General features: G+C 41.1%; 1 protein-coding gene across 1 annotated transcript in view; it reads right to left on the reverse strand.

Annotated features, from left to right (window-relative positions):
- Positions 1-478: 478 nt before the first annotated feature.
- IGFBPL1 (insulin like growth factor binding protein like 1) overlaps positions 479-23,540 on the reverse strand; it is a 256,928-nt gene continuing 233,866 nt past the window's right edge. The window contains exon 5 of the mRNA XM_086963205.1: positions 479-940. The gene's annotated coding sequence lies outside the window, so the exon portion shown is untranslated. The remainder of the gene's footprint in view (positions 941-23,540) is intronic.

A 23,540-nucleotide genomic window follows, 5' to 3' on the forward strand; every position in this document is an offset into this window, starting at 1 on the left:
ACTATGCACTAATCCCATTTTTGGCATTACCAAAATTTCACTGACTCCTAAAATGGATTTAGAAATGGATTACGAATCGTAATTTGGAAACGGCATGCTGTAGTTATCCCTTTCAAGTTGCAATTCCTATCCATTCGTATCAATGGTTTACGAAAGTAAAAGAGATCGCAAACCAGTGAAAAGTTGCAGATCCCAAGCTGGAGTTGTAACTGAAAAGACAAAGGGAAAAGACCCCTTTCCCTTTGTGATTTCGGGTAGTTTCTGGGAAGTATGCAGCAGACCAGGGGACCACTGCTAACTCTCACTGTAAGTATAACAATAAAAAAACACTTTTAAAGCACACTAATTTCCGTTAAATGAGGATTCAAAAATATATATTGAGGTTTCATAGAAAATGTTACGCTTGAGAATCCTCTCCAGATGCTGAGTGAAAACCACAAAAAGCCAGCTACCTGTATCATACATACTCAATTACTTCAAAGTGACTTTATTTTATTTTATTTATTAAACTCATACAATTTTTGACATTTTAGATAAACCACAACATAATTAATCATAAATCACAATTCAAAATCAACTTTTTTCGTTAGGTAAGGATACAAACATTCAATTTTGAAGTAGTGTCAGCATAAAAAATGCTACAAAAGCATGTAATGCAGCCCTGCAGATATGATTGAGAAGGTAACAGACAGATACCTTGCTAAGGTTCATTACTCAGGGCTGGGTCCTACAACTATTCAAACATTGGCATTTTATTTTGATCTAGTTTTTAGAAAAGCAGACAAATGTACAAAAGTGTTTATAACAACCATATAAAACTAGGCTCTACTTTGTATTGCATTCAGGAGCAGTGCAGGCGACAGTCACTGACGGCTGTTTCCCAGCTTGTGCTCCACTCCCTTGGATAGACCTGGGGTCCGCTTCGAAAGATGTACTCACCCTAGAGAAACAGAAGACAGATATAGGGATATTAGAGATACAAATGCACTGTTTGGAACTGCCATAGGATAACTAATGATAGAAAATGACCACAACTGGTTAACATTTTGAGTTCTGGCTTTTTTGGGTCATAAACCATCTCATCATTCATTTGGATAAAATTCATTCCATCTAAATTGATATAAATGGCAACAATCCAGTACCTTTGAAGCCTGCCTCTTTTGAGTACTTCTGTCTTCGAGCTACAAGAGTACTGTAGAAAGTACTTGCCTTTTCGCATGAGTACTGTAGAAAGTACCCACCTTTTCTCCTGAGTACTGTAGAAAGTACCCACTTTCTCTCCTCAACACAAGTTCCCACCACTGAGTCTTGGGCCAAGTGAAGCGTCCAGAGCATTCAAGCACGAGAGGGGACCCTTCACAACAGTAGCAATCCATGCATCGATGAAGCAGCATTGCGCCCACTCAATAGCTTGTGACTCAGGGTGGACAGTATGCTGACACGGAGAGGTAGAGTTCGGCAAGCTGAGGAGAGCAAAGTAGGAACCTGTGCCCACATGTAACTCATGACTATGCACAGACATAATGCTTCACCCGGCAAAGGCCTCGGTGATCCAATAACAGTTCCACCTCTTCCTCAGGTCAATTGCTAAAGAAAACAACGGTTGCTCTTACCAGGTCACCTCCCTGTATGCACCCGATATGTGCTTGTTAGCTCAGTTATCCACTGCTTAGCCTCCCAAACAATGCAGCACTTATACCACTGGTTTGGGTACCTAACTCGTGACAGAGGTATTGAACACATGTCGCAACAGATTACGTGGTGGGAGTGAGCAAGCGCCACTGGCTTTTTGCACAGGTGTATGCAGTCATCCATGTCTTCTATTTGAAGTGACCAGCCATCTAACAAAATATTGATATAGAGACTAAGAGGTATGTATCCTTTACCTCTGGGTCAATGTGGTTAAATGCAAGACAAGGTAAGAGTCACAGCAGTGCAAAAAAAGTGCTGTTTTGAAGGAGAATGAACAAGTCTTACTGTGGGAGACACACTCGACTAACCCTCAGATCCATTCCCTGGACATCAACTAAATATGTTCAGTCGTATTATTCCTACATTGAGGGTGCAATGTGAGCAGAAAGTGAGTCAGGATCTTCACATGTATAAGCAGCACTCAACCCTCCAGTCAGTTTCCAATGAAGGTTGCCCTTATTCTCAGCAGGAGATGAGGGGGACCATCTCACTCCTGTGATACATTGCTTTCAATAAATTATAATATACCTCTTTCCTCTTAAAGCAGATAACTCCAGTCCAGTGCCTCTCACTGTTTACCTTGAGAACTCCCAGAGATTGAGAGGCAAGAGGGAGAGCGAGAGAGTGTGGGTGTTGGTGTGTGTGAACTACATCTCCCGTAATGCTTTGGGCGGACTGGTGCCATAAGCAAAGGATGGACACCTCACCTGTGAAATGTTTACAGGGCTCCTTCTGACCACGAAGGAGTTCAATTGGTTGACTGAGTCAGTGAGACCAGTCTAGACTGTATTTGAGATTATTCGCAACTTCTGAAAGCAGCACGTCAGCTGTTCTACATGAAATAAATGCTCTTCTCTAATGAGCAAAAAACACAGTTGATGGACAGAATGCAGAACAATGTCTTACATTCACCCCAGTACAAAGACCTGAACCTAAATCCATCGTTTGTTTGCACTCCACACCACCCTAGGTCAGACAATGGCTATATGCAAATCAGCCTTGACCCTGTGCCTCATGGGAACAGTCCAGCCCGAACTACCAAGCCATGTCTTTCCTAGACCGGAATCAAGCATCCAAGGACCGGTTTCTGGCTATCAGCCTTCTTCAGCCTGGATAGCTTGACTCCAGTGATGTGGAGAGCCTGGGACTCACGTCTGAGCATACCCAGCCTACTCGGGGTGAAAATTGAAAAAAACACAGTTGATGGACAGAATGCAGAACAATGTCTTACATTCACCCCAGTACAAAGATCTGGGCCTAAATCCATTGTTTTTTTGCACTCCACATGAGTCCCAGGCTGTTTGCAATCTTCTCTAATGAGCGGCAGGAACTATGACCTTCCAAGCACTGACTGAACATATACTTGGCTGCTAAATGTATTGACGTGAGTAAAAGTTACTGAACATAATTTTCAATAATGCCTTGGGAGGACTTGTGCTATAACTTCGGCGTGTGAACCACTCGTATGAAGATGAGAGATCAGTTGGTTGCCCAGCCAGGGGAAAAATCACCTACACTTTGTTTGGTATTTTAACCAGCTTCTTAAAGCAGCTCCTTATCACCCCCAAAATTAAATGAATACCATTCTCTAGAGAGTGGCAAGAACAAAGAAAACAAATAAATCAAATATTTGATTTCTAAAACTATGGAAATACAAGTCAAATGTAGTGACTCGGGTCCGTCCGACATCGTAATCAGACCCCTAAGCATTATAAATTGGTCTCCTGTGAGACCTTAAAGCCTCTAATAATAATAATAATATTAATAATAATAATAATAATAATAATTAGGTGATTTATAAAGCACCTGGTTAACTCAATTCAGAGTGTTCCCGCGCTATGAAGGCAATCTCCAGTGCTGACCTTTAAACGGCGCGCTTGGCAGGCCCAGGGTTTGCCTGGAAAAACAGGTCTTATGTTTCTCATGAAGTGTCTCTCTCAATTATAGGGCAGCCTACTCAGTATGTTTCTGAATGTCCCATGGCTCTGCGGGCAGCTGTTTGGAAATTGTCGCCGGTTTATTAAGTCAATGGATTTTCTTATTTTAATGTCAGGAAATAGGTTATTCATTGGCAGGGGCACACATAACAACTTAGTAAGTACAATGTGCTTAGGTTACAAGACAGTTCTAAGAGAAAATCTGATCAGCACCTGGTACCAATGGCACAAGCAGCAGACTATTCCCAAGAGAAATGCATGTTGAAGCAGTACCGATTTTAAAGTCAAGAAACCAACACAAATAAATTCAACAAATAATTTAGATAAATCAAGGAAATTATAATTAGCAAAAGGCACCATTTGAATTACAATTGTGTAAGGAGAAACAGAGACATGATGTTTTACATTATAAGGCAAAAAGTGCAAGAAAGCACAAAGCACCAACTGAAAATCACAGTTTGTGATTGATCGGGACCCTGGACGTCTAGGACTGCTTGAAAATATGACACTGCTGCGCAACATGCATGGGAGGTCTCTTGAGACCACCGAAAATTGCAGGCCAGGGTTGGCAATAAGTCAGTCTTTAACCTGCTTAGGATTTTTAAAAAAAAAATGGAAAATGCGATTTGGGGCATGAGCACTAGCCTCTGTGTAGTGCCTAGCTCCCTGACTTGTGTTTGCATGGACTAGAGGTAGTCAGACACTGAAGGCAAGATTTAAAGCCCTTATTTCATTAATAAGTTAAGAAATTATCTGGATGGTAATTGCTTCATGCAACTACCATACGCATAACTTAGAAAACTGGGTGGGCGGAGCCCTGACGTCCTCAACAGGGAACCACTGCTGGCACAGTGCATCTTTTAGGTAAACAGTACAAGTGCTGTGGCACTATTATGCAGTGTCATAGCCCAGAGTTCTTAAGACAATAAAACCCACCAGGAAAAAGTGGGGAGCGTATGATAAAAAATGATCGGGCATATTACCAAGGCGGGTGATATATGATTATTGCCGCTTTAGCTATCATTTTCGGCCGCTAAGTGGCGATAATTCTATCGCCCTATTAGCAAGCTGCCGCTAACAGCAGTTAGCGACAGCTTGTAGGCGATAGCGAGTGGTTTGGGGCCCGCTTTGCATGTCAGCGATATTTATCGCTAATGACATGCAAAGTGGGCGTACCCAACCTGTTAGCGACTGAAAGCATTCGCTAACGTCGCTATCGCCTATTAGCAAGGCAAGCGTAGTGATGGAAATATTCACGCTAAGCGCGAATATCTCCAAAAACTAACGCCTGCTCAGACCAGTTCTTAGGCATTATATTCAATGGGAGGTGGATATAATGGTTAAGTCCCTGTTAGCGATAATGCGTGAATATCGCTGTATTCTCAGCGATATTCACGGATTTCGCCGCTATGGCCGGAAATATTATCGCTTTTGAGATAAACGTTGCTAATAGCACGTTATCTCATCAATAATATCCGGCGATACACGGCGATAAAAAAACTTGCAGCTAAGCCTACTTAGCGATAAATATCGCTAGTTGTTGGTAATATGCCCCGATGTTCTTTATAATGGTTAGCAAATAGACAGTAAAGGCAATCCATTCTAGTCACCAATAATTTCCTGAAATGAGCATGCAGTCAACTTCTTGACTCACCAATGGCCCCTACATTGTCTTCAATATATAATCTAGGACTTTAAATATTAAAAGGATGATGCCACTTGAATAAAAACTAAACAAGAGACTGGTAGGTTAGACTAGCAAAAAATATATCACTGACAGCAACTCCTCAAACAAACAAAAGAGCATTAAATAAATATATCACCCATACCTAAACAAGAAAATAGGTCTCCATATTTCAAAGGAAAAGGACAATTCATTTATGAATTACGAACAATGAGAACCTGGATAGTCTGTTGGTGGTCGGTAAAAGCAAGGTCTAACCCCCTGCAATTTGAGATCCAACTGGTGACATGGAGGAATCTTTGATCTTTTTCACACCTTCTCTGTCTAATCTACACCTGCTGAGCCCCTTGTTATCTTATTAATTTAAAAGATTCTCCACAAATGTTGGCAGTTATACTGGAGCGTAAACCCACAGTTTACAGTTGCGCTTTTCAAAGGTTATTTGATGTCCAGGGGATGTTATGCTGGTTGTTCCTTCCATTGCTTGTAAAGCACACCTAACCAGTATCAAATCTGAGTTTTAAGTGACTAATCCTACTGTGTGCTAAGTAATATCAATAAAATTAATATCAATGCTTCAAAACAATACTTTCCTCTGGTCTAAGAATTTTCCAGAGCATCTATATTAATTTATCTGTTTATATCTTCCAAGGAGGCCATCTATTTGGGGGTTATACACATATGTTTTTCCATTGTTTGATTCTGAGGGCAGAACATATTCATTGCATCTAAAGGCCTAAGTGAGCTCCTTGATCTGTCATACTTTCTTTTGAAAAATCAACCACAGACTTATAACAAATGAGAAGACATAGGGGCTGATTCCGATCCTGGAAAAACACTGTACAAACCGTGGTATGGAGCGGTTTCTCCATACAACTCATACTTGTAAGGAGGCCCCTACAGCCTAGGAAGTACGATCCGTACAAATAGACGCACTCCATACAAATTGTAAAAAAGACCATACAACTCGTATATACAAGCGATTCCGATTCGGATTGCTCTGTACGCGACGTTCCCATGTATTCCCGGCAGCAGTTTTCAACCCGGCAAGTACGATTCGTACAAACGGCATGCGGTACGGCTCTTTTTTTACAAGAGCCGAAAAGTGCGGGGAAAGCCTTGTACGCCCGTAAAACAGTACGAGACAGACCCCCCCCATGTACGCGTCGTACACCCCATGAATACAGGGGTACGGTGCGTATCCACAGTGCGTACGGATGACACGGAAAGTGGGGTACGGTGCGTACATACGCGATGAAGGGGTACTGGTCGTGTACGCACCGTACAAGCACCGTACCCCAAAATCACCTGTGTACGCACCGTACCCCAAAATCGCGTATGTACGCACCATACCCCAAAATCAGCCATGTACGAACCGTACCCCAAAATCACGTATGTACGCACCGTACCCCAAAATCGGCCGTGTACGAACCGTACCCCAAAATCGCGTATGTGCGCACCGTACCCCAAAATCGCGTATGTACGGTGTGTAAATGCGGGATGTTGGGGTACAGTGCGTACACAGGCGATTTTGGGGTACGGTGTGTACATACGCGATTTTTGGGGTATGGTGCGTACACGGGCGATTTTGGGGTACGGTGCATACATACGCGATTTTGGGGTACGGTGCGTACATACGCGATTTTGGGGTACAGTGCGTACACGGGTGATTTTGGGGTACGGTGCGCACATATGCGATTTTGGTGTACGCATCATACACATGCCTCGCATGTGGGGGGACCCCTGTACGCCTCATACCTCTATACGACCCGTACCCCGGTATGAGTCATACCCCCGGAACGAGTCATACCAGGGTATGAGGCGTATAGGGGTTCGCTTTGTTGCCCGGTACGAGTCATTCCCCGTATATAGGCCATTTTCCATACAAATCGTATGCTGACAAACTGGTACGAATCTTACTTGACGGGTTGGACAGCCTTTTTACAATTTGTATGGTCTTTTTTACAAGTCCGTGTCGTACAGCTTTTCCCGATCCGATTTGTAAGAATTGGGCCGATCTGTATGTATTTTTCCCGTACGAATCGTACTAAACGGTTTGGAAGGGACTTGTACAATTTGTATGGAAAAAAACTACAAATCCTATTTGTATGGAAAAAAAAATCCAGAATCGGAATCAGGCCCATATATGTTGCTATTTGTGTATATATATGGTAAGCTAACAAAACGAATCCTTATGGATACATTCTGAGCTCTTTTCTGAAGATGAGGAGAAGGCACATCTTCTGTTGTTGAGATCTAGATTGGGAGTAATGGATAAGTACTCCTTAGGTCCCAAGTCGGGTGACCAACATCAAAATAAGTGTAACAATTTCTACATGCTCCAAATCAGATTTGGCAGCCATCTGCACTTTTAGCATTGCATTGTTTAGGTGGATAGCTGTTGTCAAGTCATAACTTACAGCTTCATTTTACAGTTTTCAAAAAGCTCATGCAAACGTTTATGAATTGGCGATGTCCAAGTAAAGCATGTTCAGGCAAATCATGAAAGAAAGCCCTTCACAAGTGAAGGTTTGAGGTGCATAGGTAAATTACAAAACAATGTAACTACAGGACTCATCAAGATGCCTCGTAGAGGCAAGCCCAAGTTCTACGCATATGTTACATTTGCAATACCTAGGTTGCATTCATGTGTTATTATTTGTTGTATGCTCTAATTCCATTGGAACACTTCTATAGAATGTTATACTCCAGACAATCAGTTGTACTGTGTTGCTCTGGAGAGCTATTGTGCATGTTGCTGTGCTGCAAATGTATTTGTACTAAATTACTTACATTTAACTTGATTTAATGGAGTTCTTTTAATGGCGACAAGGGAAAAGAACACTTCTCACAACAAAGGTAAGCAGCACAGAGGAGTTGTGTTCTTGAAGGAAGAATTATTTTGGAGATTTATATTCAAAAGAAAAAAACGAAGAAAAAGTTGAATTACTATCTATAAGAGAAATACATGCTGGATGTTTCAAGAAGAACCTGGATTTAACATTATTCCGATTTTCATTACAAAAGGGTTGGTTCGTGATCATATTTGGGCAACCGCCTTTGAAAGGAAGGTAACCGTTTTATAAAAAGAAAGGAAGAAACAGCAAAGAGTAAGATTGGAAACCAACACTATCATTTGCTGAAGGTTTTGTCCTCATAATTTATTTTTCTTTGCTTACAACTCTGGATATTTTTAAAAAGAAATAAACGTGCCTACCAGCCAACACGCGCAAGCATCTTTTGAAATTCGGCTCTGAAGCTTCACAAGCTCCGTGTTGGCAAGAGCCGGATTCAGGAACTTCAACGCCATTCTTTTCATTCACATTGGATTCTCGCTAGCGCATCAAATGCTGGAAGACTACTGAAGCATTCTGGGACGCGCAATGCACTCTGGGTAACAGTGACAAAAGCACGCAAGAACGTGGGGGGCATTTTGTTTTTCCTAGATACAGCCTTAGCAACGTGTCGCTGGCTGGAAAGGGAAACAATTGGTTTCTTTTAATGCTGTGTTATTGAAATTTAAAAGCGTTGATCTGGAACATTTTAAGGAAGATGAATACAAGTAAGGTGTTAAGCCTTTTAACATGAAATTACTTGTTGTCAAATATTAGTTTTTTTTAAAAAAGGGGCACATCAACTCATATTTTGGAATTGAAGGAATAATATTAAGTCACACCTATTTTCAACATACAATCCACAGTGTATAAAAAAAAGGGGGGAGTATGCTCAGGTATACCAGTTATTAAATACATGTAAAAATAAATGTATATCAATTTACAGGAAAAGGACATATTTACAGATAAAGACTATTATTAAAAATGCAGTTTGATCCAACGGCTAAATGTTTACAATGTGAGGGGGAACCACCACTACCATGGTCAAGATGAAAAGAAGAATTTATAAATTACATGAAAGCTATAGATGGAGAAAGAATGGGAGCAGAAAGAAAAAAGTGTTTTGTTACATTGCCTTGGTTCGGAAGGACAGATGGTCTTTAGAGCTTTGTCTCAAATATCTGTTACTGAAAATGGAGAAGCTACCAATGTGGACAATGAAGCGTTGCTTAGGATGGAGAAAAGATTTAAACCTTCTAGATATTGCGTTGAATAGGTTTACATTTTATGCCAGAATACAAAAGAAGAGAATGAATCGTTTGATGATTTTTTAACCGCTTTACGCACCTTAAGTCTACATTGTAACTTTAGTAACATTTGTGATGAAATGATAAGAGATCAAATAATAGTGCATGTCAGATGTAAAAAAGCGCAGGAACAACTGTGGGTGATGGTTGATCCTAAACTTTCGGAGGATATATTTCAAAGGCAAAAGCATTTGAACAAACAGAAAAATGGATGCATACGGTTAAGAATATTAGTAACTAGCTTACCCGTAGCGCGTTGCTGCGATCTCAGAAGAAAGGAAATTTAAGGAAACTTGTTATGATAACATTCAATTTACATTGTGTCATTTTTATTGAAACTTAATCATTTTAATATGGAAAACATTTTAAAGTGTTATTTTAATTCTGTTTATTTATGGATACACAGTATTTTTTGTTTTTTCCGTCTAGTGCGTACACAAATACATCAGAAGGTTTTCCGACGCGTGTGCTGGCCACATACAGTTGTCCATGTGAGAAGCACGGATTCTCCGAATATAGTCCACACACTTGCAGCGATTGTCCTTGTGCTTTGTTGATGGTCATTGCAAAAGCAAATTGCACCGTAAACTGTAAACGTTCAGTATTGGAAAGATTATGAGGGCCCTGGGGGGTCGGGGGGGCTGATATATAACATTTTTTTATTTTTTTATTTATTTATTTGTCAGAAACCTTTGCGGGAGTGTACTCAACAACTTTTAACAAATTATTTATTTATTTATTGCCAAAAACCTTCGCGGAAGTGTACTCAGCAACTTCCCAAAGTTTCATGGCGATCGGAGGAATGGTGACGTAATGCATGTTGGACAAACAGACATACTTTTGATTTTATATATATAGATAAAAATGAAAAAACTGAAGAGTTTTGTGCAGTAAAACGTCCGGATGAGATAAAGAATGATACACATAATATAAATTCCTTTCGAAACCAAAATTTAAATTTCAATACTAATAAAAGATTTGAGAGAAATGGGAAAAATATATATTGCTACAGGTGTGGCAATAAAAACCATGTGTCTTCATTTAATGGATGTCCAGCTGTTAGAAGAGAGTGTAAAAACTGTGGAAGAGTTGACATTTTGCAAATATGTGCAGAGATCAAAAAAAAATTCTACGCAATATCGTCCAAGCATTTCGTCTATGATAGAGGGTTCTGGACAAAGTGGAAACAATGGAGGAATGGAAAATACATTAGAAAAACCGACTAATTCAGGGTTTGTTGTTTGTCTACGAAATAGCATAGCAAACGTGGGGGATTCAAATGACAGGCCTGATACTAATTACCCCATGTTCATTGTTTAAGTATCAAATGTGGAGTTAAGTCTCATGGCTGACTCTGGATCACCATGGACTATAATTTCAAAACAATACTTTGAAGAAAAACTTAGCCACATTTTTTAAATAAATAAAATTACTCCTTCTGACATAAATCCCGTAAGTTATGATTTTTCATGCATTGACATGGTGGGTTATTTTGAAACACTGTTGCATTTGAAGAAAAGAATTGCAAATAAACATCTGTATATTGCTGTGAAAGGAATAAATGTACATGGTTGGAGGGATCATTGGAAACTGGAAATAATGTTGAATCCCAGACTTAAGGATCCCGTGATTTTGGATGAATCGGTAGGTACTAATTACATTTCAGTTACAGGTGGTGAGAACATGGAAAGATTTGTAAAAGACACATTCAAAGAAGTTTTTACTGATTCTTTGGGAAAACTTAGACTACCCTCATCAGATCAAACTTTAAGCTAATGTTATACCAGTTAGACAAAAAATAAGACCGGTACCGATTAATTTAAGGGAGGAGCTCAAGGAAATGTTCACAGAACTTGTAACAGAAGGCATTATTGAACTAATCAACTCATCTGAATGGGTTTCGCCAGTAGTTTTGGTTCAAAAACAGGATAAAAAATTGAGACTGTGTGTGGATTTAAGAGCCTTAAATTCTGGAATTATTGTGGACTGCCACCCATTACCAAACATAAATGAGGTAGTTTCTATGTTAGAGGGGGCCAACGTTTTTTCTACATTAGACTTGAGATCAGCGTATCATCAGGTTCCTTTGACAGATGATTCAAAAATGTTAACAGCATTCATAACTCCACAGGGGTTATATTAGTACACAAGAATGCCCTTTGACTTAGCCTCAGCTGCATCAGAGTCATGCTTAACATTTTCAGGGACATTGATAATTTTGTCAAATGTTTTCAGGACGATATTTTAATTTTTTCAGAAAATGATCAGGATCATCTAAAACATTTGTCTGAAGTATGTTATAGGTTAAAAAAATGGTTTGACTATGAAAGCTCACACATGTAAAATGTTTAAGAAAAGTGTAGCATATTTAGGTCATACTCTAACTGGTAATGGAGTTGTACCAAAAAAATCTAATGTTGATGGTATACTAAATGCTCCAGCTCCTAAGAACAAAGAGCAATTACTATCTTTTGCGGGCACGTGTGAATATTATTCGAAGATTGTGACAAACTTTGCTACAATAATGGAACATTTGAGAAGGCTGTTAAGACACAATGCTTTATTTGAATGGATGGAACTGCAACAAGATGCATTTAATTAGATCAAACAGGATATTGTGAGCACACCCTCAGGCCATTTTGCACGAAGAAACAATGCATTATCACGGCTGATGTGAGTCTATATGGTATTGGTGTTGTTCTGTCACAAAAAAGTGGAAATGTAGAATGCAATGTGTGTTTTTGCTTCAAGAACTTTGATGAAACTGAAAGGCGTTATGCAGCTATAGAAAAGGAGTTGCTAGCATGTGTTTGGGCTATAGAGTATTACTGGAATTACATTAGGGGAACCACTTTTATTTTGAGGATGGATCATAAACCTTTGGTAAATATTCTTTCACCGGGTGGTTGGTTGGAATTCTACCGCAAGAATTGCTATGTTAACGTCAAGATTACAGGAATATTGTTTCAAAACGGAATTTGTACCAGGGAAGAAAATGTTACAGCTGACTTTTTGTCACGTCATCCGTGCGACTTAAATTATAAAGAAAAGGATGATGATGTAGATATTGTCACCACAATTCAGGATGTGGTGTTGGTGCCTTTTCAGATATATCAGAGGAAACATGGAAAGACAGTGAAAAAAATGATGTCTTATGGCAAGTGGTCAAGAGATATATGATGGAAGGTTGGCCCAAGAGGAATCGTATTTCTGAAGAACTTATACCCATTTTTAAAGTATCAGATGAGTTAAAGTTGGATTAGGATTTCATTTATAAGAGTGGAAAGTGTGTGCCACCTGTTGGTGTGCGAGAAATTATTCTTAAATTAGAGCATAATTCCCATCCAGGTATGTCTGCTATGAAACGCTTAATTAGAAGTTACTTTTGGTGGCCAGGAATGGATCGCATGGCAGACTGTGTAGTTAGAGAATGTGAACATTGCACTTCAAGTGATAAAATGCTGAAGGTCAATGTTCCTCCTCTTAAAAGTGTGGATTGGCCACAGGAACCTTGGAACAAACTGGCATTTGATATATCTGGTCCTTTTCTTAATTTACCATTGGATTCACGATATGCTTTGGTGGACTATCATTAAAAATGGCAAGAAGTTAAATTGGTTCCAATGGCTACTACCAAAAAGTGTTGGAGTTTTTCAAGGGCGTTTTTTCAAGGGAAGGTTGTCCCTCAACAATTGTTACAGATAATTGAGTTCAACTGATTTCTACTGATATGGAGGAATATCTTAAATGTCACAGTATAAAACACATTACTACATCCCTGTATGCACATGAAAATGGCCAGGTGGAACGCTTCAATCGGGTATTGAAGGGTTATATTTTTGAAGTGATTAAGGAAAGAGAAGATTGGAAAAATTTGTTGAGGGAGAGATTATGGATGTATAGAATTACACCACATTCTATTACAGCAGTTAGTCCATTACGCTTTTTGACGGACAGGGATCCAGCTTCAAATATTCGTCCATGGTGGCTCAAAGAAAAATATGGAAATAACATAAGGAATGATTTTAATAAAGTTAATACTAGTTTAAGAGTAAAGGAAAAACAAGAGAAGTACACACTTTGGTATGACAAAAAATGGAATACCAAGCAACATAACTTTAGAGTAGGGGAATGGGTGAGAATTAAAAAACCTGGCTTAATGGGTAAGTGTGTGAGTAAATTCTATAAACCCATCAAAATCACTAGGATTTTTAGCAACTGTATTATAACTCAAGATGGTAAGCTGTGGAACATCAGACGGGTTTCTAAGTGTCCTGAAAGTTTTTAAGACCAATATCATTTCAACCAATGACAAAAATGTTGATTTGGATTGTAATATAATTGTTCCAAATATGTCTTATAGTGTCCAACCAAGTTATTCTGATACCACTTATGTACATGATGCTTCGGTGGCCAATAGGGTCAAGGACTCTACACGTTCAAGATTCTTACCTGTTAAATTGGTAGATTATGTTAGATAGTTTATTTGCATTTATCTTTCTTGTTTTTTTTCCTTACTTGTTTCTTTTATTTTAAATAAATGATATATGTTACATTTGCAATACCTAGGTTGCATTCATGTGTTATTATTTGTTGTATGTTCTAATTCCATTGGAACACTTTTTTAGAATGTTAGACTCCAGACAATCAGTTGCACTGTGTTGCTCTGGAGAGCTGTTGTGCATGTTGCTGTGCTGCAAATTTATTTATATTAAATTACTTACATTTAACTTGATTTAATGGCGTTCTTTTACATTTGGCCTCACTAACCAAGTTGATTGCGAGTAATGAAGCAGTTTTTCACCATTTTCCCTAGAAACAAGTACCTAGATGTAATGTTCAGCACCGTCACAGGATACTCATAGATGGTTGGAGTTTTAACAGAGAGGTCCATTAGTAAACCCTAAAAAATCAGCTAAAACTGACCAGTGTGGCCATACATTCAAAAGACTTGTTCTTTGCAATTTCCCAGTGTGGGCGCCAGAACAACTTACATGTAAATAAAGGCCCAAATAATGGTATTGGGAGACAGTCAGATCAGCTGTCCCCAAATGCCTCATGGACAGAATCCACCTTCTACTAAATACAACCACTTGGGTTTGAGAGGTATTAATTGCTAAGGGACTTTTGTCGCAGAATCCTGCCAAAGCACCCAACTGGCACTGGAGGGCAGTCGCCATGTCTCCATGAGGTCAGACAACTAGTCAGCAGTGTGGAGCACTTTAACATGAAATGTAAGTACTTTAGGTGCAAAGGTCCATATGACACCTAGGACTCTAGGTAGACCTGGTAGAAATAAGAGGAGCAGTGGAACCAGCAAATGTTTCTAGTAAGCTGCCCCTCAGTTCCAAGTTGAATTTGAGTATAGGTTTGGAATTTGGAATTAGGTATAAGAGACTGTCAATAAAAAATAAAGTTCAACATTTTTGCAATCAAGAAGAAAACCTTTAGAGAGTTAGAGGGTGTATAGAAGTACATAAATAAGGCAGTTAGCTACTGCTGTCTGCAGTGGATGATACCACAGCGCAAACATATGATGTAAGGTACTTGTCCTCACATGGAAACCTAGGTGCTCCCAAGGGATTCTTGGCCTTTCTATTGCCAACTGGTCAGGACACTAGAGTAAATGACAGAACCTGACCAAGTTTCATTGAGAACTATAAAAGTAGAGAGAAGTTGGTACAGTTCAGATTATGATGCTCATAATCTTTTCAGTACCGTGCTTGTAATCCAATCAGATCCAAGGGCATGACTAATTTTTAATATTTCAGATATAAATTAGCTTCCTTTTATATGGAGTTTAAATTGTTAATTCAAGCATCCTGTGGTTAGGACTGATCTGAAGAAAGTGGTACAGATGTAACTTCCGTAGTCAGCAGGAGGCAAAATTGTCTGGTTAGTAATCTCTTCCATTTCCTGAAATCCATTTCCAATCCAGACTAATTTTTTAATAAACATTTTTAGTCCCTTTATGCCCCTAAATCCATTATAAAGTTTTATGATAGTTAATAGTGCATTTTTTTGTCTGCACCAAAGTTCTATAGGCCCTGCATTTTTTATCATACAAAACATTGATCAAAGCTTTTAAACAAAAACCTTTTGGATACTGTGATTAAATCTAAAACTTGATTTTAAAAACTCATATTTGTTGAATTAACTGATCTCCTGATCGTTATGGAAGTCTACTTCAAATTTTACTTCAAGTAAAGTTTTGAGAGTTGCATCCTCCTATTGATTCCTTCTTTTATTAGTTTTATTAGGCCTTCCACCTGATATGGTACATCAGATTTAGACTGGTCACATAGCTAAAATGTAGAGTGACTGCCATCCAAGAGCAGAACCTTAGAATTTAGACAGTTTTGGCATGATAAAGTGTCATAGCAATGAAGTCAAGTTGAATGCCTTTAAAACTTGGGCAAAAGTGTGCCTAACGGACACATCATCAGGAAAGTATCCATTTAAAGAGATAGCAAAAGAGTCTCTCAATAATTCTTGAATTTTGGCAAATCTTGCTACCTAATCTGACAAAGAAGCAACCCCTATTTGGAGTACCCCAAAAATAATGCAAACGCTTTAAGTGTGCATGGAAGCAGTTATCATTGGAACAATCAGAAGGCACCTTTTTACTAAAACTGATATGTACTCACTCCCTGCTCCCTAAAATCTCTAATGAGCACTGATGGCAATTCTGCTGATAATATTTTTAATGCATACAATACTGCAAGAGTTCTATTAGCAGTGGCCTAATATAAAATCAAATGTATAGGTATTATTGGAAAAGATATGTATTAACTTTTTTTCTGAAACAGGTCAGGAATCGGAAGCTTTGTGTTTGAGAGGCAAGGCATTCAGCAGGTAGGGGGCTGAACAGAGAAGTATCTACTACCTTTAGATAGCACCTAGGATCAGTATTTGTAGAATTAATAAAGGAGTAAGGGGTGAACTTCATATGGCAGTACTATTGGTGCTTATATAATGCAATAATCTGTTTATCTGCTCTTGGACCAATTGTAGATCAGAATATCATGTACAGAAATATTGCCTGATAAATATGCCCTAAATATCGTTTACAAAAATATCCTCACATTGGGTGTATGTTTTCTCCTATTAGTTCAAATGAGGCAATATTTTTGTAAATGATAATTAAGGCAGAATATTTATATCATGCAAGATTATGACTATGATCTTACGGTATACCCCCTGGCGCCATGTGTTCATGGCAGGGGACTGTTTTAAATTGATTTCTTTCTGGACGAGTGGGGTCACCACGATTTAAATGTATCTCTTCGGTTAGTAGCTCAGCTGAAGCCATGGCTCTCTGCTGAATAGAGCATGGTTTTAGTAAGTATTTCAACCTCATTCCTCAGAACGAAAGAAACACTCTTGATATCCAAGAGGCAGACATTAGAGAGTGGGGGGTCCTACAAACAATAACAAGAGAATATTTGTGTTCGGATAGGCAGAGACGTTGTAAGGCATGGACAGGTGGGCTTTGGCCCAGGGATCCAGCCTTTCAGGGGGCCATCTGGGAGAGTATGGCCCTGGTGACTTTGAGAAATTCTAAAACAGATATTTGTCAATGGTGTTTTACTTTAATTTATTTTTAATCTAATGTGTGAGAGTAAATTGCAGACATTTTTCAGACAAATGGTATGTTTATGTTTCATGTAACATCCATACAAAAGTTTCTTTTAGATCGAAACAGTACCTCACATATGAAAAATGGTTGGGGGTCAAAGAGATTATTTGCAGTAATATTAGTGAGCTGCTGCTGTGCTAAAATATTGAAAACACACATTACTATCCCTGAATGTTAGATGTAAACGCATTTAGAATTTGGACCAGTGTGTTTGTGCACTGGCAGTAAACTTGCCAAAGAAGGCATGAAAGAGTTGAAACTAGATCATAAATTCAAAGTTGCTCTAAACAAGGGGCCCAAAAATATGTTTGGCCCAGGGCCCCCAAAATCCTTAAGACTGAGGAAAAGTGTTCTTCTGATCGGCATCATTTGTACCGAGACTCCATTGCTTTTTCATTGCTATCTCGTGTCAAACACTTCCACACGACCCACCTGGTCGTTTCTGCTGATGCCTGAGGAAAATCTAACTAACACGACAACAGCCATCTTGCAGCCTGCATTTCTACCCAGGAACTGTCGCACACCCAACCCCCCCCCCCTGTTCTTGCAGTTCAACAGAAAGCCATGAGACACTCACACCCTGTGTAAATGATTTGTTTTCTATCCCCTGCTCTCAGCCTTGTTAACATCCTTGACACCGTGATCAGGTTATCTGGACAATGGTCTGACTGCTGGGCCTTGATTAGGGTTATTAAACAATGACCTGAAAGACAGGGCTTTGATCAAGGTGATTAAACAATGACCTGAAAGACTGAGCCTTGATCAAGCCGAGTGAACAATGATTTGTGTACCAAGCTTTGACCAGGTCACCATCTACAAACATCGTCTGGATCTGGTTATCAACTGCAAACACTGCCCTGATTGAGCAATGAACTAACAGCCAAAAGACTGAGATGAAAAAGTATAAAAGGCTTGTAAGCTGCGGAGTAAAGCAGCAGCCTCCTCTGTCTTGTTTCTGACGAGCTTGGGACTCTGTTCCATAGCCCGGGCTATTTGAATAAATCTGGGTTCCTCCTGAGGACGAAGGCTCCTGTGTCTCCTTTTACTACGTATGAAGGGTATGGAAGGCTTGGGCGGGTCCCCCGCTGCAGAGACCCAGTAAGTGGGTTAATCCAGTTCTTCAAATGGCACCCGAACAGGGACTTGACGAGCACGAAGTTCAGGCCCGGTGGATGTGAGGAGGTGCCCTACCCGAGGGATTCTTGCAATCCGGTAAGCCGAACGACTCGCCCGCTGTTCCTCCCCACCCAGTCTGGGCCACATGACCCCGTTCTCGTTGGAGTCCCCTTAATAAATAATTTCTGGAGCAGGACACAGCCCTACGTCTGCAGAAGAGAACTACCCCTGTAAGGTAAGGGTGGACTGATCACCCACAAAGTCTGTATAATTCTGTTATTGACTTTCGCAAAAGCCAACCTGTTATTGACTTTTGCCAAAGCCAAGCAAGCGAGGTGAGTTTTTAAAACCTGCTGGTGTCTGTTCTGTATGATTCTACTGTTATTGACTTTTGCAAAAGCCAAGCAAGCGAGGTGAGTTTTAAAATCCGCTGGTGTCTGTTATTTGTTTTCAAGCATGCCAGTCAGCAGTAAGTTCAAGAGATTATGTTGTTGTATGTGTACACAGGACTCCCAGCTGGAGGAGGCTTGTCTGCTTCCTCCAGAAGGGACCCCTGGCCATACGATGTATGTTAAACATGGCCCTTCTGCCATAATGTTTTCCTCATTCTGGGTAAAATATATGAAACAAAGTAACACGGAATTACAGTGGCCACTTTATGGCTTCTTTAATTCCCAAGTTCTCGCCAACTTAAAGGAACAATTAATGAAAAGAAAAACGCGCCCGTCTATGTTTGAATCTGTCCGATTTTGGAGGAAAGAGATAGAGCAGAGAGCTAGAAAGCAGAAGGCTCAAGGTAGAAAGCAAGAACGTATGTCAATAGCCGACCACGCCAGAGAAAATTTACAAAATCAAATGACAAAATCTGTAGAAATAGCCGATAGGGAGCATGGGGCCCGGGTACAACAATGTTATCCAGCTCGTGAGGAGAAAGGAAAGGGCCATATGGAAGGGGGACAAGAAGGTGATTCCTTGCTTGATACCATGCTAGAAAGCCCTCCTGCATATGCCCCAATGTACCCTGCCCTGACACCTCACACCCTGCATGTTCCTCCACCACAGCCCACTCCTGCCCCCACTGCCCCTCTTACTGTTCTCCCTGTCACACCAACCCTCCCAATTTTTCCTATGACACCTACCACGCCCGCTAACCCTGTCCTCGCTACGGGAATGACAACAAGTCTCCATCCGCCCAACCCCTGCAGCTTTACCCCTACACGCCCTTTTCCTACTTCCCCGTGGTCTACAGTTAAGCAGGAGTTATATAAATTGTTTAATTCCCCCCGACTGGCCTCCTTGCGATCTGCAGTCAGCTTTTCGTCCTTTCGAGAAAATGACCTACAGAGGCAACAGTGTGAATGTTGGATAAATAACGGGAATATTTATACCTTTAAAGAAATATGGTCCACCTTTTCCCAGTGGACGATTAGGGAACAGACCACCTGGGCTGAATACCTGTGTACCCTGGTCATGTAAAGATTTGAGAATGCGCTTATGCAGATACCCACCGGATTAATGGACCTTAGGTCGCAAATAAAAAGAGGCGATGTTCAGGGAGAGGGGATGTTTGGCGCTATGTCTGCTTTAATGGCTTACCGTGATATGACTGTTTTTTCCAACATCCCTCTAGAAACAGCTATGCCAATGAGAGAAGCAGCCCCTGTCTTTGTTAACACACTTACAGATGCCCAAAATAATGGCCGAGGGGCTGTTGAGACACACTGGCGCAGGGTTTGGGTTCATGTTCCTTGGAAAAGGTCAGAAGTAATGCAGTTAAAAGGACAATTACCAGATCCCCAGAAGAATCCGGCTGCCTTTTACAGAGAATTAGGTCAGATTATATCTGCAGGTACTCTCGTTCTTGAGGATATAGATTTACTTTTTGGTACAGTTCTCCCCACTGAAATTTGGAACAAAATTCGACATACTGATCATGAAGCAGCGTTGGGAGGTAAATGGGCTGATCTAGAGGCTATGGAAGAAGCAAGGGTAGGAGGGACTAAACCAAAAGTTGCCATCCTGACTTTGCCCAGTAAAATAATGAAGTTTATGAAAACACTTTTGCCGGAAACTGTCATTAACTGGGATAAAATAAACGCCTGCAGGCAGCGAAAAGATGAGAATTTGGCTGATTTCTTTACCCGTTTTGAGACAGAATACAAGGGACAAAGTGGTATGGATCCACGTACCCCAGGTTCTGGCCCAGTGTTTGTCGATAAATTTGTCAGCAACTTGCTTCCTGAGATTTCCACCAGGCTTAAGAAAGTTAAAAGTACGTGATCTGCCCAAACTATGACTGGTATATTGGCTATGGTACAATATCACGAAAATAGGAAAAATTAAGATAGGGACAAGGAAAGTAAGAAGGTTAGGGATCTTAAGACTAAGGCACTTCCGCAGAAGGCTTACCCTCCCCGAGGTCCGGATGCCTGCGGGAATTTCAGACCTCAACCCTAACCCCTTCCGAGGGCACGCCAGTCTACCCCCTCCAGCCCTCAACGTACGGGAGCCCTCCAAACAGATCAGTGTGCTTACTGTAAGGGGTACGGGCATTGGATAGATGAGTGTCCTGTGTTAGCTGAAAACATCTGAATGGGGAAGACTCAGCCTCGCGCTCCCAGGGAGGGGAGGCCGACTAGGGACCTTGGCCCACCCCATCCACAGGATAAAGAACGCAGGCCCAGGGATGACGCTCCCATCCAGCAGTGCCCGGCCAATAGGTTTGATGGGTACGAAGCAGCACGCACTTATTACAATGACGATTATGATGAAGGTGATAAGACAGGGTCCTACCAAGCATAGGACAGCCAGGAAAGGGGTATTACCAGAGTGCAAATTCCAGTGGATCAAAGGGGCCCGTATGTTCAAATGTCAGTTGTGGGGAATGATCAGAATTTTCTTTTGGATACTGGGGCCACCAGGTCTTCTATTGCACGTCTGTCAGTCCCAGAGGCACACCTTTCTGGCAATATGAATGTCTCAGTGGGTTTTGCAGGAACACCTGTGACCAGCCCTGTCTCTGAATCCCTTCCTCTCGATATTGGCCCTGCACATGTTGACGCTCCCTTGGTCCTTACTACAGGTTGCAGTGAAAACTTGTTAGGCATGGATTTACTGAAAGCTCTGTATGCGACCATATCATGTAGTCCCCAAGGTATATCCCTAACAATTTCCCCCACCGCAGCTTCCTATATGTATCTATCAGGTCCCCAACCAGCAGAGTTGCAGTCTTTACCTTCCTCCCTCTGGGCATCATCAGACACTGATGTAGGGTGTTTCAACATATCCCCTCATGTGGTACGCATCCAGCCAGGTGCACTTCTCCCCCGCCTCTGGCAGTCTCGACTGCCCGCGGAAGTAGAAATGGCCCTTTTAACAATAAAATCTGAATTAATGGATAAGAGCGTAGTGGAGGAGACACGTGGCAATATCTGTAACAGTCCCATTATTCCCTTTCTTAAGAAGACCAATGGAGATGCTCTCTCCCCTAAAATATACAGATTTGTGATTGACCTGAGAGCCCTTAACCCCTTCGGTGCTCATGACGAGCTCAGCTCGTCATGAGGCAAAGTTGAGCTGCATTCATGACGAGCTCAGCTCGTCATGACCACACCCGTTATCATTACGGCCTAGCACAGGAGGAGGATCATCTGCAGCAGCGATGGTGTTAACAAAATAACAATCTCCCAATATCCTGTTGTCCCCGACATTACAGCCCTCTTAACGATAGTCCCTTCTGACGCAACGCACTTCTCTGTCATAGACCTGAAGAATGCTTTTTTCAGCATTCCTATACATCCTGACAGCAGACTTTTTTTGGTTTCTCCCTTGATGGGCGGAGCTTTAGATTCTGCCGCGCCCCTCAAGGTTTCACTGAGAGCCCCAGTATCGATAGACAAGCCCTAAAAAGTCAACAAGATTCCTTGGAACTCCCTGATAATTCCACCCTATTACAATATGTAGATGACCACCTCATTGCTGCAAATTCTGCCCCAGCATGTCAAGAAGCTACTCTCTGTTTGTTACACCACTTTGCCCTCCATAATCACAAAGTCTCTTTGAAAAAGCTTCAGTTTTGTCAAGAGAAGGTGACCTATTTAGGTCATCTCCTCTCGAAGGAAGGAAGGCAGCTCACCGCTGATCGTGTAGCCATTATCAATGCTATGACGGACCCACGAACACAAAAGCAGGTGCGAGCCTTCATAGGCTTAACCTCATACTGTAGACAGTGGATTTCCAATTTTTCAGCCATGGTCAAACCTCTTCTTGCCCTTACCACTAAATACATAACAGACAGTTCCTTTCCATGGACTAGAGAGCATGCACAGGCCTTCCAAGATTTAAAAAAGGCTCTGTGTACTGCTCCAGTCTTTGGTACTCCTGATTATAACAAACAATGTTCTCTTTTTGTACATGAGACAGACGGCTGTGCATGCGCTGTCTTGACCCAGATGTTCAGAGGTCACCATCGGCCATGTGCCTATTTTTCAGCCACCTTAGATCCTTTTGCAAGAGATCTCCCAGGATGCCCTCATGGTCCATCAAAGTGCGGGGATCGTCATGAACTCCCCCCTGACTCTGATGGTCCCCCATTCTGTAGATACCCTCCTTAATAACACCAAGACACAGTACCTCACTATCGCACGAATCACAGGATATGAACTGACACTCTTTTCCAGCCACATTAACATCAAAAGATGCACTGTACTAAACCCCGACACATTACTCCCACTGGATACTCAGGATGCACGCTTAGACCCACATGACTGCATATTAAGGACCGAGGAGGAGACGAAGGGACGGGTTGACTTACAAGATACCCCAATAGCAGAACCAGAAGGTACACTGTACGTGGACGGATCATGTCTCAGAGGGTCAGATGGTAACACCTACGCTCTCACAACATTAGGGCGAATAATAGAAACAGCTCAGATTCTGCAGTGCTCTGCTCAAGCAGCGGAATTAGTGGCCCTCACTAGAGCCTGTGAGTTAAGCAAAGGGATGATGGTAAATATTTATAGTGACAGCCAATATTCCTTCGGGATGGCCCACAACTTCGGGAGGTTATGGAAAGAAAGGAATTTCCTTACTTCCCATGGGACCAAGATTCAACATGGTCCCCTAATTCACCGATTGTTAGACTCCCTGACACTCCCCAGAAAGGTGGCCATTATAAAATGTAACGCCCATAAGAAAGTGACAGATGATGTTGGGAAAGGCAATGCCCTGGCTGATCTGATGGCCAGACAAACAGCTCTTAGGAAAAGGGAAGGAATGTATGTAGGAGGTCCCGCTAGGTGGGTGGCAGATGAGGGCATGGTTGAAAACACC

The sequence above is a fragment of the Lissotriton vulgaris genome, chromosome 3_1 (genome assembly GCF_964263255.1).
Source record: "Lissotriton vulgaris chromosome 3_1, aLisVul1.2, whole genome shotgun sequence".
NCBI classification, from domain to species: domain Eukaryota; kingdom Metazoa; phylum Chordata; class Amphibia; order Caudata; family Salamandridae; genus Lissotriton; species Lissotriton vulgaris.